The 6,525-nt window shown below is 40.5% G+C and overlaps 1 long non-coding RNA gene across 1 annotated transcript; it reads left to right on the top strand.

Annotated features, from left to right (window-relative positions):
• Positions 1-3,723: 3,723 nt before the first annotated feature.
• LOC139022810 (uncharacterized) lies at positions 3,724-5,956 on the top strand. Its single transcript, XR_011473860.1, has 3 exons — positions 3,724-4,236; positions 4,438-4,563; positions 4,696-5,956. It is a non-coding gene; the product is annotated as an uncharacterized lncRNA (long non-coding RNA).
• Positions 5,957-6,525: the final 569 nt, after the last annotated feature.

Raw genomic sequence — 6,525 nt, 5'->3', positions numbered from 1 at the left:
TGTAAAGGCACAACATAGTTTCGAGCCAATGCCTTAAGTAGCTGAACATGTTATTACTCCCACCTCGTGCAAGTGACAAACGAACAAGTTTTAATTTTCGGCAAAAACAACTTCATATTGAGGAGTGCCTTTGATTTGAAGGCCTGCACATGCGCAGTCTGGCGCGATAGACCTTTACACCCGATGACGTGTTTCTGCGCATGAGTTTAGCAAGCCAACATCGCCATGACATCGCGAATAGGGATTTATATTGGAGAGCAGTTTCTACATATCTTTATACTAAACCATCTTTGGTTCAGCCATCCCCATGGGAAAAATGAATGATGAAAAAAATTGGGTTTTGGAATAAACACGAAAATGATCAAATCAAATCATATTAGTCACATGCGCCGAATACAACAGGTGTAGACCTTACAGTGAAAATGCTTACTTATGAGCCCCTGACCAACAATGCAGTTTTAGATAATACAAATAACAATAAGAAATAAAAGTAACAAGTAATTAGAGAGCAACAATAGCGAGACTATATACAGGGGGGTACCGGTATAGAGTCAATGTGCGGGGGGCACCGGTTAGTTGTGGTAATATGTGCATGTAGGTGAATATGCGTAGATGATAACAACAGAGAGTAGCAGCGGTGCAAACRGGGGGATGCAAATAGTTCAGGTAGCCATTTGATTAGGTGTTCAGGAGTCTTATGGCTTGGGGGTAAAAGCCATTTAGAAGCCTCTTGGACCTAGACTTGGCACTCCGGTACCGCTTGCCGTGCGGTAGCAGAGAGAACAGTCTATGACTAGGGTGGCTGGAGTCTTTGACAATTTTTAGGGCCTTCCTCTGACACTGCCTGGTATAGAGATCCTGGATGGCAGGAAGCTTGGCCCCAGTGATGTACTGGGCCGTTCGCACTACACTCTGTAGTGCCTTGCGATCGGAGTCTGAGCAGTTGCCATAACAGGCAGTGATGCAACCAGTCAGGATGCTCTCGATGGTGCTGCTGAGGATCTGAGGACCCATGCCAAATCTTTTCAGTCTCCTGAGTGGGAATACGTTTTGTTGTTATCAGGGCACAAGGTGAGACGCAGGAGGCAGATGGTTGGAGTCTTAGATGTTTATAGATCCAAAAAGGGGTAGGCAAGAGAATGGTCGTGGAGAGGCAAAAGGTCAAAACCAGTTCAGAATCCAGTGGCAGGCAGGCTCGAGGTCAAGGCAGGCAGAATGGTCAGGCAGGCGGGTACGGAGTCCAGAAACAGGCACGGGTCAAAACCGGGAGGACTAGCAAAAAGAGAATATAAAAGGCAGGAGTACGGGAAAAACACACTGGTTGACTTTGACATACAAGACAAACTGGCACAGAGAGACAGCAAACACAGGGATAAGTACACTGGGGAAAACAAGCGACACCTGGAGGGGGTGGAGACAATAACAAGAACAGGTGAAACAGATCAGGGTGTGACAGTTGTGCCCTCTTCATGACTGTCTTGGTGTGCTTGGACCATGTTAGTTTGTTGGTAATGTGGACACCAAGGAACTTGAAGCGCTCAACCTGCTCCACTGCAGCCCTGTCGATGAGAATGGGGGCGTGCTCGATTCTCTTTTTCCTGTAGTCCACAATCATCTCCTTTGTCTTGAGATCTTATACGTTTTGTTCTGTGAGATAATAGCATTCAGTTAACATGAATTGTGAAGCCTTTGGGATTTTTATTATTACATAATTTCTTCAAAATTCACAGAAAGTGATATTAGCTGATGAAGATTATCTCATAGGACAAAATGTATAAGATCTTCTAAGTCTGTGTTTACCTCCAACCTTATTTTCTGACATTTATTCCAAAACCATATTATTTTCCCATTCATTTTTCCTGTAGGGATGGCTGAATGATCCAGAGGTAGCTAATTTCCGGGTTTTAGGACTACAAGCTGGCGAGCTCTATTACAGCCGACTTTCAAGTCAAGTCGAGATTGCCTGATCTACAAATCACCTGGCTTGCATCCTAAATAACTGCTCAATATTATTTGTAGATCAGTCGGTCAGTCACAATTTACCCGTGCTACATCATGGTATTGATGCTCTCGAACACAGCCAATGTCGATGGTGTATGCAGATGGCACTCTAGTCCTATTTAAGACCCAGACACTTTGAATATTTTTATATGTCATCAAATTAAAAAATATATTGTACTGTAGCAGCTGCTACCATACTATAAAATTCCATCAACCACTGTAAATAATGTAATAATGTTGTATCTACAGTGTAAGTACCATAATCAGGATTTGAATAGAGAACCACAGTATGTCATAATACTCATAAAAGCTAGCGATCAAACACGGAAATGGTTCCAATCGATTTTAGAAACACTTCAAATAAGGGCTGTGTTTCGTGTAGGCTTACACTGATGTGACGTTTTGATAACTGTAAATCTCTCTCAGACAAGGTGACTATTATCAGAGAGAAAGAGGAAGAGAGAGTTGTTTTTGATTTTTTGTTTTGCCCACCCAGCAAGAAGTTTTTGTATGGAGGTCAATGACAGAGTGTCAAATTTCCTCAACAAAAAAATGAATGGCTTATTTGCTATGTGAGGTTTATTTGATCTGATAGAAGTTTTGTAATGCTTAAGATATTACAAGTGTAGTAATAGTGTACTTTGTGAGACAAAATACTTTATATCAGAGTTGTCTCGAGATGACTATGCATTTTCATGTCGTGAGGCTAGTAGTATAGCATTTCTCTCYGTTGAATACTGGCGGTTGACGTCAACAACCCTCATCAAAAAATTTAAAAAACATTACACTAATGACATGTATCCACCAATCCACCAAAGAAAGGATAAGCGGGAGCTGAGACAGCCCGCTGTGGCGTTTCGTGGAAAATCACTCCCATTGTTAGGGTGGAGAGACGTGTATTTTGTCAGTATATCCATAATCTTTGCTTTTATCAATATAACTTAGATGGTGACACTAGGCGTTCTTGAGAGTATGTTTTGGGGTCTGTGGGTGAGGGGTGGGTAACCTACTTCATTACTACTTGACTTGTAGCTGCCCTAGCTTGCTGTATTATTTTGGTTAGTGGTGGAAAAAGTACCAAAATGTCATACTTGAGTAAAAGTAAATATACCTTAATAGAAAATGACTCAAGTAAAAGTGAAAGTCACCCAGTAAAGGTATTTTGTTTTAAATATACTTAAGTATCAAAAGTAAATGTAATTACTTAAATATACTTATAAAAGTATAAATAGTTTAAAAGTCTTATATTAATTTTAAAAAATACATTAACGGATAGCCAGGGGCAAACTTCAACACTCAAACATAATTTACTTCAGATCTACTTCAGAGGAAGTAGGGATGACCAGGTATGTTCTTTTGAAGAGCATTAAAAATGTAACAAGTCCTTTTGGGTGTCAGGGAAAATATATGGAGTAAAAAGTACATTATTTTATTTAGGAATGTAGTGAAGTAAAAGTAGTCAAAATGTTAAATAGTAAAGGAAAGTACAGATACCCTTTTCAAGTATTTTTACTTAAGTACTTTACACCACTGATTTTGGTCTGTCTTTTTGAGAGGTTTCAGAGATGGATTTATTATCATCCTCTCTTGAGTCAACAGTATGCTTACTTTACTACAGGAAGGAATTGATCTGTTTGCTGTTACCCTCTGGAAAGCATATCATTAGTATAGCTAGTAGGCAAGGTTATGTAACGTTATTTAGTCCTACCTGCTATGGTGGGTTTTAAATGAATTGGTATTCACATGTTCTTTTTTTTTAGGTAGAATTACTGTCATGTTATTGATACCAAATTGCAAACCTTATTTGCACCTTTTTTATTCCATAACCAATGGGTGTGCCTGAGTCTTATTACCTCTCAACTAGGTAAGCTGTTTCAACCTGGAACACTGTGCTCCTGATTTGGTTTCAGTCATTGCAGGAAGTCCTGAAGAGCAGGAGTGTGTGAAGGGTTTTGTCCCAGCCCAGCTCTAACACCTGACTTAAATAATCAAAATAATGAATCACCGCGATAGGCTATGTTTTGTAATCAGGTATGAGCTGGGCTGGAACAAAAGCTTATACACACTCCTGCTATTTGTATCTGGAGCTGTCCACCCATTTAAGTCATTATTCTGTACTATGGGTACAGTTGAACTTGTTGACTGATACCGGCCGCTGCTAAGAAGCACGGAGTAGCTACGGACCAGAAGACTGCAGCCAAGGCAGCACTGGTCCACACCTGCCTTGTCTGTTGGGTGAGTAGTATTGGTTGGTACTGTATGTGCTTTTAGGTTACTCTCTATGTGTAGGCTATTGTACTGGCCTGTGTGGTACAGTCTTTCATATGTATAGTAGTTTTTTGCATCATATTGCTTAGTTTATCATTTGTGTCAACTTTGAATTCAATCTAAGCCACAGATTGTTAACTTCCTCCATTTTGTACTTGACCTTTATAGAGTAAATACAAACCCGAACCCGAAGCAGCACTCTGAGAGCAAGCATCCCAAGTCTCCAATGGTCCCAGTACTGGTTGATGTGCAGGCCTAAGTGACCACACACACTGAAATGGACCTACATCCGGGGTAAGACTCTTCCATCATTCACACACAGTGAATAACTGGTGGGGATTAACAACTCACGTCCTGTTGTAAATCAAGGGAGATCCAGGCCTGTGCTCTCAAAATTCACCAAAGGAATGTGCTTTGTCTCAACAGACTTGTTCCCGCTGAAACTCTAACACGTTCAAAAGCGAATACTGGACAATATTTCTAACGTAGAATGTGGGGAATGGTCAGAGGCGATCTATAGAACACTAATGTTGTTTTGTTTGTTATTTTGTGATGTCATTAAAAATGTTATAAAGGAAATACTGTAACTTGGAAAGTATACCCACTACATGGATGAAGTTTACATACTATGGGTTGTGCATGTAATATGGAAAATTATGAACGTGTTTTTGTTGAGAGGGATGTGATTTGAAAAGTTATAACAGAGAATTGTTTCCATAACTTTGCACACCGCCCCGGAGTGACGTCATGGAGCATGCCAGCCTGCCAGAACCGCCAGTTTCGTGCAAAAGTTATAAATGATGGGTTATGAATTAACACATGGGACCAGAAAAGCGTGAAGCTGGAGCTGCGTGTTTAAAATGGTTTGAACTTTGAATCTCAAGTCGAGGTGGAGACGATAAACTCACCTCCCGGAAAATCACTGGTACGGCTGATTACCTGTCCTAAGTAAAGTATCTTCAAAAACGAATTTAAGTAGGACCAACCTGTTACTCTGCTCAAACCATCGTATTACGCTACTCTCATCACCTCACTGGGGAACCATAGATACGGCTGGCTAGCCTATCTTCAAAGAAGCTTCTTCACAGACAGTTTTCCCGACTATAAATCCTGACTATCAACACGAGGAGGAAGAGGCGAGAAGCTCACCTCAGACAATCACTGGTACAACTGATTATCTGTCCTAAGTCAGATATCGAGAAAAGCGAATCTAAGTGAGACTATCCTACTACGCTCATCACCAATGGGAATCTTGCTCATCACCAAAGCTATCTTCCAGAGTGAAGAACAGTCGAAGAGATGGATCCGGACCATTTCAGACAATCAGAGCCTTGGAAGCGTGCTGCTGAAAGGCCAACTCACATCCTTCCTAAGAAGGCCTGGTTCCGACAGAGATAATAAAGGCACTCACACGTAAATACATGAATGATTTCATATTCCAAATGGGTGGCGGTTCGTGTGCAAAATATATGATTAATGTGAGAATAGTTCTAAAATGTATCCATGATAAATGTCCCTTTTTCTCTCTCTCTCTCCTCCCCAACCCACTTCGTTCGTTGTGTATAAGCCGCCATATTTTGTCAGTCCACTAGGAACCTTTGTCTCATGTAAAGGGTGTATTTTTAGTCTGTGTTATTATTTAGTTAGCTAGTAAATACATTATTAAACCAATTTGTGTAGTACTGAATCATGAGTGAGGCTGTTTTTTTCAGATGCATGAGGTTACGACTGTTCAGAATGATGATATGATAAGAGGTAATGATTAATACGTAGACTGTTTAATGGATGTGATAGGTAAAGACCTGTAGAGTTTAATTCAGGAGATGGTAACTCTTTAAACAACCTCTTCCGTGGTGCCACAAATCCTAATGAGTTAATTGTTGCATGATTAATTTAATTGGGTGTCACGCCCTGGCCTTAGTTATCTTTGTTTTCTTTATTATTTTAGTTAGGTCAGGGTGTGACATGGGGGATGTAGGTGTTTTTGTCATGTCTAGGGGTTTTGTATGTTTATGGGGTTTTCTCTAGGTGTTTGTATGTCTATGGCTGCCTAGATTGGTTCTCAATTAGAGGCAGCTGTTTATCATTGTCTCTGATTGGGAACCATATTTAGGCAGCCATATTCATTGGGTATGTCGTGGGTGATTGTCTATGTCATTGCGTAAGTTGCCTGTGTCTGCACTTGTCGTAGTATAGCTTCACGGTCGTTTGTTGTTTTGTAAGTCTGTTTAAGTATTCTTCGTTACGTTATAATAA

This window comes from Salvelinus sp. IW2-2015, linkage group LG22 (assembly GCF_002910315.2).
Source record: "Salvelinus sp. IW2-2015 linkage group LG22, ASM291031v2, whole genome shotgun sequence".
Lineage (NCBI taxonomy): Eukaryota > Metazoa > Chordata > Actinopteri > Salmoniformes > Salmonidae > Salvelinus > Salvelinus sp. IW2-2015.
The sequence above is the reverse complement of the archived record's forward strand: the minus strand, read 5'-3'. Positions and strand labels throughout refer to the sequence as shown.